The sequence below is a fragment of the Phalangium opilio genome, unplaced genomic scaffold (genome assembly GCF_054372755.1).
Source record: "Phalangium opilio isolate 3A_F unplaced genomic scaffold, DU_Popi_V2 ptg000013l_1, whole genome shotgun sequence".
In the NCBI taxonomy this organism is placed as follows: domain Eukaryota; kingdom Metazoa; phylum Arthropoda; class Arachnida; order Opiliones; family Phalangiidae; genus Phalangium; species Phalangium opilio.
The window spans coordinates 4,899,687-4,908,829 of NW_028324148.1; the positions used below are offsets into that span (position 1 = coordinate 4,899,687).

General features: G+C 37.2%; 1 pseudogene across 1 annotated transcript; it reads left to right on the plus strand.

Moving 5' to 3' along the window:
- Positions 1–4,654: 4,654 nt before the first annotated feature.
- Positions 4,655–8,131, plus strand: LOC149707899 (uncharacterized; annotated as a pseudogene). Its single transcript, XR_016380408.1, has 3 exons — positions 4,655–4,872; positions 5,005–5,980; positions 6,778–8,131. The product of XR_016380408.1 is annotated as an uncharacterized LOC149707899 (transcript).
- Positions 8,132–9,143: the final 1,012 nt, after the last annotated feature.

Genomic DNA, 9,143 nt, shown 5'->3' on the forward strand with positions numbered 1-9,143 from the left:
TCCTGTTGAGGCAGTTCTTCAAGGAGGCGCAATTTGTACTGATTATAACGCTCATCATTTGAGGCAGGAGGGAAATAAACAGAACCAATTAACAGATCCTCATCAGAGCCCAATTTAACTTGTATAAAAACACACTCAGCCACGCCCTCCAGATCGTGACGTCTAGTGCTAAAATAAGAATTTTTAACTGCAATAAGGGCACCACCGCCCCGAACATTTTTATAATCATGATCAGGACGATCACCCCTATAAACCGTGTAATTATCCGGAAAATAATTTTTAGTAAAATGTTCTTGGTTTAGCCAAGTTTCAGTTAGACAAATTATATCCACATCAAGTGAAATAGCATTGTTCAAAAATTCATCCGATTTAGTACGTAAACCACGTACGTTTTGGTAGGCAATACTTAAGGCCGTCATTGCAGTTCATTTGTAGAGTCCGATGTATTTTTCTCCAACTCGGAAGAGTGCTTATGTGCTTCACGTGGTACTCCATTGAAGTCAGCAATGATACTATGGACGGGCCAGATGGCAGGGTCGCGTAATTTGTCAAATTCAGATTGGTCGTCACAAGTAACGTAAAAGGAAGAGTGGTCCGGATTCGGGTGTTTTGGGCGTAACCGAATACAAACGGCCGATTTAACACCAACCTCTTCATCTAAGGCCGTCTTCAACTCCGAGGAAGTCAAGTCATGGTCCAATCTACTGATAAACAGCGCCTTTTTTACGCGAATTCTGCTAGAGGCAGCCTTAATCTTGGTATGCACCGCCGAGCCGGACTGTACCGATTTGGGCTCCGTTACCCTCCGGGGAGGTCTATTTTCAGTTGAAATTGGCACGTCTTTCAGCAAAGCAGAAGCATATGAACCACTAGCCCATGGTTGAGCCGATGGGATGCTAGAATCGTGTGCCGGTAACTGACGAAAAGACGGGCCTGGGTAAAATGACTTAGCTTGGACATTTACGCCACGGGAAGTAGTCGGCAGAGCATCTCTACAAGTAATGAGTTGGGACGTCAAGGAGGCCTTTTCAGTTTCAAGTGATTTGACCCGCTCTTCAAGTTCTTCAATCTTGGTTTGTAAGGTAACTACAATAGTTTCAGTAGATTCTAGTTTTTCGAGAATTTTGTCAAGAATGGAGTCCGGGTCACGAGTCAAGCTGTTGGTACGGAGCAGCTGGTTCAGGGCATCATGCACCTCGTTCATGGTAAGAGCCTGTGTATCGGACTCGATAATCATGCTCGAAGAGGAACCACGTCCTAAGTCGCTAGAACGGCTCGATTGCTTAGAAGCCTCTGCATTAGCCGAATGACACTTAGAGCAGGTTGTGGACGTGGTGCACTTCAGATGTGCGCGATTCTTGCAGGGATCAGAGCAGCAAGTAGATATTTTTTGCTTACCAAAATCTCTCTTTTCGCACGAGAGGTTTATCTTTAATATTTAAATAAATATAATTATTTTTAATTATTTTAATCTTCAATAATTAACATTAATAATAGTTAAATCGTTTGAAATAAAGTTATACCTATTATCTTCTCAAACTTTGCTAATATTGACGTTTAAATTACCCGATTCTTTAAAATTTTGGTATATATATGGAAATCGTTTCCCTTATAATAGTAAGGAAAAAGCGCAATTGCGAAAACCTTTGGTGGCCGATCCCACCTTAGGGAGGCTAGACGTTTCTCGTAACCCAAGCCGATCGCCGCGTATATCCTAAAACCAAACGATGATAATGGAGTAGAAGCCAATGATACAGATTGGTGTCTATGTGGAATAGACGGAAGACCAGTGGATGGTGGTGTTAGAAGCCAGTGTAAGTGCAGACAGGTGTCAATGTGGGATTGACAAAGAACAGAAGATGGTGGTGTTGGAAGCCAGAAAAGTACCAGACTTGTGTTCATGTGGGATGGACGAAGACCAAATATGGTGGTGTGAGAACGCAAATATAGAGTAGCCAACGGAGAGATATGCAATTTTCCTAATTTCTGTGAACGGTCAATGCGGTCCGGAAATTGGGAACACGTTTACTCCGATACGCAAACTGCGAACGCGGTCACGTGGGTGTAACAACGGACAGACAGACACACGGACAGACAGACAGACACGGCCGTTACAGAACCTCTCCTGGACTACGTCACACGGAGAGGTAAAAAGGATTGAAGCTTTTAGAGTGGATAATTATTTCAATAAAAATTAATTTACAATGTCATAATTGTATATTAAATACTTAGTGCCAAGGTTTGTTAATGCACAATATCTTTGGATTTAATGGCCCAAATGTCGTGAAAATATAATTATATCTAATAATGGCAAAAAAATTTCATAACTAATTAGCTTTACAAAAAAATTATTTTAGTACTTTCACTCCCTTTCCAAGATTAAACGTATTGCTTAAACATTACGCTAAAATCTTATATTTAATCAAAATTATATGCCCTAAAGCCTAGAACACACTGATTTTGGGGAAGTTCAGAAGAACCCTTGTGTTTTTACCAGAAGCATTTTTTATATTTTTGTTCAAAACTGTTTTTATTGAAAGTATCACATATTTTACATAAACAAAGAATTAAGCATAGAAAAATCATGATTAAAGTTTTTTGAAAAGTGGTTTATTTTCGTTTTAAAACATCAATTGGGTTATAATAAGAGTAGATCCAAAGTAAAAAGTCTTATAGAAATTTATTAATTTTGTAATATGAAAAAAAAGTTGATATTTCACATACCTCATTAAGACGGAATAAATTATAAATATACCCCTGGTGACGTCATAAGAGGTTGACCAGCGTGAGACATTTCATTAAACCTAGTTTTTAAACATCGCGCGCGCGTCAAATTCGATCACCACCTATCAATAGAAAAATAGGACTTGCGGAGTCGAGCGTGCCGCGTGCTCACGCGCGCTCGAATCGTGACGTCACCAGGGGTACCGCGAAATTTAACTGTCAAAATAGTTTGAAAAAATTCTGCGAGTAGGTTCCGAAAGCCAGGGTTTTAATAATATTTGAAAAATTATAATGCATTATATAAATAGATATTCTGAATCAGAAAGATTTGATCTTTCAGATGGGAATAAAACCTTTTAGATTTAAAAATAGCGATTTTGGTGACTCTAACACTTTAAGAAACTGAAAAAGGTTGGCGAAAAGTGTTATAATACCAGTTGCAGTTGGTAAAAAACAAAGATTTAGTGGAGAGATAGTTTTAAATTATAATTAATTGTCAGGGAGGTCCAAGAAGAAAAAAAACTTCCTCACAGCGATCCTCTTCTTGTTCAATGACATTCTGAAGCTTCTTGTGTGGTGCTTGATCTTAGTTTTGAAGCTATGCTTTAACATTTGTGAACTTTTCTTGAAGATCGTATCATTTCTTATTTTGAGGATAGACTTCATATTTTAATCGGATAATCTTTTAAATGCCTCGCCCAATGGCTCGAAAATGATATTTTCAGCTCTGCATCACCCCAAGGGTTTTAGTGACATCTGCCCCTCTGCACGTTTACTAATCTTAGAAAATTGGTTCAAGAGGTCTAGGTTTTATAACCTACTACTCCCTAAAAGGCAAGTTTTGGACAAGTATAATGGGTTGGTTTTTTTTTATCTTGGAAAACGGTTGTAAGTACTGAATTTAAATTGTGACATAGGAAATTTATTTTAATTAACAAATTAATCGACTTTAAAAGCTTGAATCCTTTTTAATATTATATAATCGATTGTAATACACCTCTAATTAAAGTTTCAGGACATTTGGACCAGTAGATCCGAAGATATATACAGTCTTAGCACTAAACCCATCATTTTGATTTTGAAAATAATTTTTATAAAAAAACTATCCACTCTAGAAGCTTGAATCTTTTTTAGAATAATAAAACTCGTTGAACCACACGTCTCATAAAAATTTCAGCTCATTTCGATCAATAGAAGAAAGGATATAGCCAAAAAACTGACCTCCTCCCATAGAACTTAATGTTAATTTTTCGGCGAGTTCGAATTTTTTTCAAAAGTCGCGGTTATACATGTAAACTGAATTCTTTGAACGGGCTTCTATAGCGCGAGCAGCTTGCGTCGTGACGCGCGTGATCGAGTGGGCTATGATGGTGCAGAGTAAAAAGGTTTCAGGATTTTGTGGAAAAAGAAGTCCAGAAGTTACCAGAACATAAACAATTATTTCTTTCTGGCAACCATGAACGTTACGCCGGTGTGGGCCTGGGGAAGTTGAGAGGGTATCGAAGCAAGGAGACCATATTCGTGGCTTTTCGGTATCGATACCGGTATTGGAAAACACAGAACTGTTTTTGAATTTACAAATCAAAATAGTTATGCCGCTTTCCAATCAGTGCTAGATATCTGCCATAATGGAGAAATATTTTCAGAGAATTATGGCTCCAATGTAGTGCACTTTTAAGTAAACATTTGTTCCCACTCCTATAAAACTACTCCATGTAAAATTCTATTAGCAAACGACATGATCGCATCAACCGCAATAGAGAGCTTTCAGTTGGCTGAGTAGTACGTCACACCCTCCTAAGTCTTGCCAAGGTTCTGGCAGGCATATTGGTGGATATTAGCTTTCTTTCTGCATTCAACTCACCAGTATGGCTGTCAAAATTATCTCATGAATCATAGCTTCTCCCCCAACCGAAAGCTCCCTATGTCTCATCTCCGCTGTCCGAAATTGCCAACATCGTTGTTAATATCATGACTACCTCATCCAGTAAAAGAAAATATAAATTATACCTTGAACCAGATGATTCGGAAACTATTATTCCGAGAACTACAAAATTCAATAAGGGTAAAGCCGCAAAGGAATGCCAACCGATTATTGAGCCTAACACTAACAGTGATAATTCTTTTCACGAAGATGAAACTGACGAAGTATGTTAAGCCTTTGTTTTCAAAATTATTTAAGTCAATAATCAATCAAGTGTACCGTCACAACTTGAATGAATGATAGCTTTTCATCCAAGGTTGCAAATATAATATAATATTTTTGGGTTATTTTTTAATATTAGTGAGGATTCTGACGACCACCCTGAGCACATTGAAAATGATGAATTACAATTTCAAAACCAATCTATCAATGACGTATTAGCAGACGCTGAAAATGAATTCAGTATGGATTTAGAAGACTATATGGAAAATGAGAGTAATGAGGATTTAGAACATGGTGCTGGATCAGAAATAATCGTGGGAGTTGCTGAAGGTAATGAACAATTGGAAAACCAAACAAACCTCAATGAGTTGCTGAAAGAAAAAGTTCGTTTTGGAAATCATGGTATTACTAAAGGAGAAGCTGTTTTGCTTCTACAAACTTTTTCTTTACGGCATGGGCTTACGGAGATTGCCTTGGATGACCTACTCAATATGATAAACACAATACTTGGAAGCGATTCACTTCCTACTTCAAAGTACCATTACAAAAAGGTATTTCATCAAAATACTAGTGTAAAGCATAGTATTTGTAAAGACTGCGCAGAATAAATTAAATGAGAACTTAATATGCTTAGGTTGTTCAAAAGGTTATGGAAAGAACAATGTACCAATTAGTTTTTACACACTTTCTTTGGAAAAGCAGCTACGTGTTTTGCTTGAAGTATCCAACATTGCTTCAATGCTAAGTTACAAATTTGACCGGAATAAGAGTCAAGAAACTGAATTTGAAGATATCTATGACGGACAAATATATATAGAGTTATCAGAGCCAGGAATGCCTCTAAATAACCCCAATAATTTATCTATTACATTTAGCACTGATGGAGCTGCACTATTTCACTCCAGCAAGTATTCAGTCTGGCCACTTTTTATTACATTAAATGAACTACCTCCTAAAGAACGTTTGAATAGAGTTATTCTAATTGGTTTATGGTGCGGTATTGCTTCCCCAAAAATGGATGTATTTTTACAACCATTCGTGACTGAAATGCAACATCTGCATGATGTCGGTATTAGTTGGAAAAGGGAACAAGATTTAATCAGGAACAGATGACAAAGGAGTCTCGGACGCTAGCTTCCATAATGTAGAGGGCAATGGGATCGGCGAACGTCACGGTTATTAACCAAAATCATTACGCCAGTGCCACCTCTCGTAGGAAATTTGAGCATTATTTTCCCACCAAAAGCGTTGCTGCAGAGTCTCGAAAGGAGATCTGGGAAATCGCGTCTGGAGCCTCTCTTTAAAAATACGTATCGTCTGCTTATAATTAGCCTAGGCTTAACGAGTATTAGAGTTAAAAAATGGATTTCAACGACTTTTTAATCTTTTTTTAGACTAAAATTGATAATGAAAAGCCCAGCGGGTAACGTATGTACACTATTAAAAAACTAAAATGTGTTTCAGTGCCAAATTTTTCTAAATTTCTTCTTGAATTAAATGATAGCTACAAGAGGTTGGGAAAAGAAATCACTCACGTATTTTTTAAAACCCAAAAAGTAAGAGACAGTGATTTCGTTTCCAACCTCTTGTAGCCGTCAATTAATTCCTACCCTTAAGGTCACAAAATGTAGTCTTATCTTTTATCTTAATACCAACGATTACAGCTGTTTGAATAATGTAATTATATTGTGTATATTTATGTCGCGATCGGGTAAGTAGCCACCCGTTAGTCCGTTATTACAAAAATAAATTCCCAGCAGACTTTGGTGCCAGATATAATCCACCAAAAGCATCGTCTGCTATAATGTCTGATAGCGCCTCTATGGCAAACGATACCGCTACAGCTGTGACGTACGCGGGTCCTATTGCCCTCTATATTGTGGAAGCTAGCGTCCGAGACTCCTTTGTCATCTGCTCCTGATTTAATCAACAGCAAAATAATTGCTATCTGTAGCTGCCCTGATTCAGTGGCCAGACCGTATATGCAAAATTTTACCCAGTTCAATGGTTATTATGGATGCAGTTGGTGTGAGCACCCAGGCCACAGAGTGAAACTAAATGCTATTCCACGAAAAAAGACTTGTATCAGATACACAGAAAACGAAAATTCATATGCAGAGCGTGATGAGCAACAGACCTTATTGGATATGGAAGAGGCACTTGAAAATGAACAGCCTGTGCGTGGAATAAAAGGGCCAAGTCCCTTGATAAACTTACCTAATTTCAGTGTTATAAACGGATTTGTGCCTGATTATATGCATGTAGTACTTCTTGGAGTTACAAAAACGCTTACGGAATTATGGTTTTCAACAAGCGGTGCAGACTACTACATTGGGTCTGCTTAAGATTTTTCTATAGTTGACACTGACTTGTTAATATTAAGCCTCCAAATGAAATCGCTAGGAGCCCTAGAACTCTTAAAGAAAGGCATCAGTGGAAAGCGAATGAATGGAGAAACTGGTTGCTTTTTTACGGATATATATGTGTTTCACATGTTTTGCCTTTCCTTCAACACTTACCAAAAAGTGTTTTTAATTTTGGGCCGCTCTGGGCTCATTCCGCGTTTGTTTTTGAGAATGCAAATGGAAAAGTAATCTCCATTGTTAATGGAACTCAAGGTGTTCCAATTCAGATTTGTGCCAAGTATATGAGAAAAGTTAGCTTTGAAACAGTTTGCTTAATGTATTCTCCACAGCTTTCTTTTGGCACAAAAAAGTATTTAGAAAGATTGCATTTTAGAACAGACACCTTGAAAAAAAAAACTGTCATCTTAGAACTTTAGGGAAACCTCAAATAAGGCAACTAACTCTTGATGAAATTCGATGTTTAAAAGATAAACTGTTGAATTTAGGTCCTATTGAAAATGGGGTTTATCAGATACATGAAAGATGTACGGTTAGAGGGCTCACCTTGCATGGAATGATTTACAAGAGATCATTAAAGCGAAATAACTCCTTTGTGTTATTCGAATATGATGGTAAGAATCACTATGGAGAAATCCAATACTTTATTAATCTTAACGAGAAAGATGACGTTATTAATGGTTCAAATGAATCTAAATTCCTGGCAATGATACGGTACTATGAAACAGTAGAATCTCATATCCCTCATATAAAAATTGGAACTAAGACCAAAAACTTTTCGCTTATAACATGTCGCGTATTAAAGAAAAGTGTCTTGTGATTGTCGTAAATAAGATCTTTTATATATGTGATTTACCAAATAATGTCGAATTCTTAGGAATTATGTAGTTCATTTATTAACTATATATCAATTTCTCTCGATAACGTGAATTAATAAAAATGTAAAACGTTATAATGTTGTTCGTTCATGGTGATCTAAAATTTACAGATTGTACAACAGTTACAGAAATTCGTTGGAGAAACGCACCTCCAAATACTCAACAGCCAAATTAATTGCAATCTCATCAATTGGTAACAAAAAACATACCAAGTGGAACTGTAATGGTGTAAAATGGTCTTTTTTTTTTGTCTACTTCCCATAGTGAGATTTAAAAGGATTTCATTACATTTGTGGTAATTGGGAATTTATAGCCTTCACCCAGACGACTCCATTATAGCTTCCTACTGGAATTTTAACGGTGTTATTGGCATTTAATTGGTCAAAGGCACCAATCTAACTCCCATAGCCAGATTAAAAGGGTTGTGGCAATTGGAAATTTATAGGTTTATATTCTCCCATACGACTCCATTATAGCTTCCTACTGGAATTTTAACGGTGTTAATTGGCCTTTAAGTGGTCCAAGACACCAATCTAGCTCCCATAGACAGACTAAATGGGATTAAATTTGTGTCAATTTGAAATGTATAGGCCGAAATTCTCCCATACGACTCCATTATAGCTTCCTACTGGAATTTTAACGGTGTTAATTGGCCTTTAAGTGGTCCAAGACACCAATCTAGCTCCCATAGGCAGACTAAATGGGATTAAATTTGTGTCAATTTGAAATGTATAGGCCGAAATTCTCCCATACGACTCCATTATAGCGTCCTACTGGAATTTTAACGGTGTTAATTGGCCTTTTATTGGTTCAAGGCACCAATCTAAGTCCCATAGCAAGATTAAAACGGTGTTAAATTTGTCGCAATTGGGAATTTATGGGCATGAATTCTCCCATACGACTCCATTATAGCGTCCTACTGGAATTTTAACGGTGTTAATTGGCCTTTTATTGGTTCAAGGCACCAATCTAAGTCCCATAGCAAGATTAAAACGGTGTTAAATTTGTCGCAATTGGGAATTTATGGGCATG